Raw genomic sequence first — 313 nt, forward strand, 5'->3', positions numbered from 1 at the left:
GTGAAGACATGCACAGATAGACTGACAGGTATATATTTGTGAAAATGGGCACGTACATTAGATATATCTGTTAGATGAGTGTGTGTGTGGGAGGGGGGGGTTGTTTACGTTTGTGCATGTGTATATATGAATATTGATGAACGATATGTGATACATTTCCCTCTTATAGTCTTTGCCTAGTCAATAACCCAAAAGTTGAAATGTGTTGTAATAGAGTAACATTAGAGCCTCCCCTACCCATCGTACGCCCGTTAGGTACCGATTCCCTCTCCGTAATCGTATAATGATGATTGCCTTTATCACCCCCCCCCCC

This window comes from Penaeus monodon, chromosome 24, assembly GCF_015228065.2.
Source record: "Penaeus monodon isolate SGIC_2016 chromosome 24, NSTDA_Pmon_1, whole genome shotgun sequence".
In the NCBI taxonomy this organism is placed as follows: Eukaryota; Metazoa; Arthropoda; class Malacostraca; order Decapoda; family Penaeidae; genus Penaeus; species Penaeus monodon.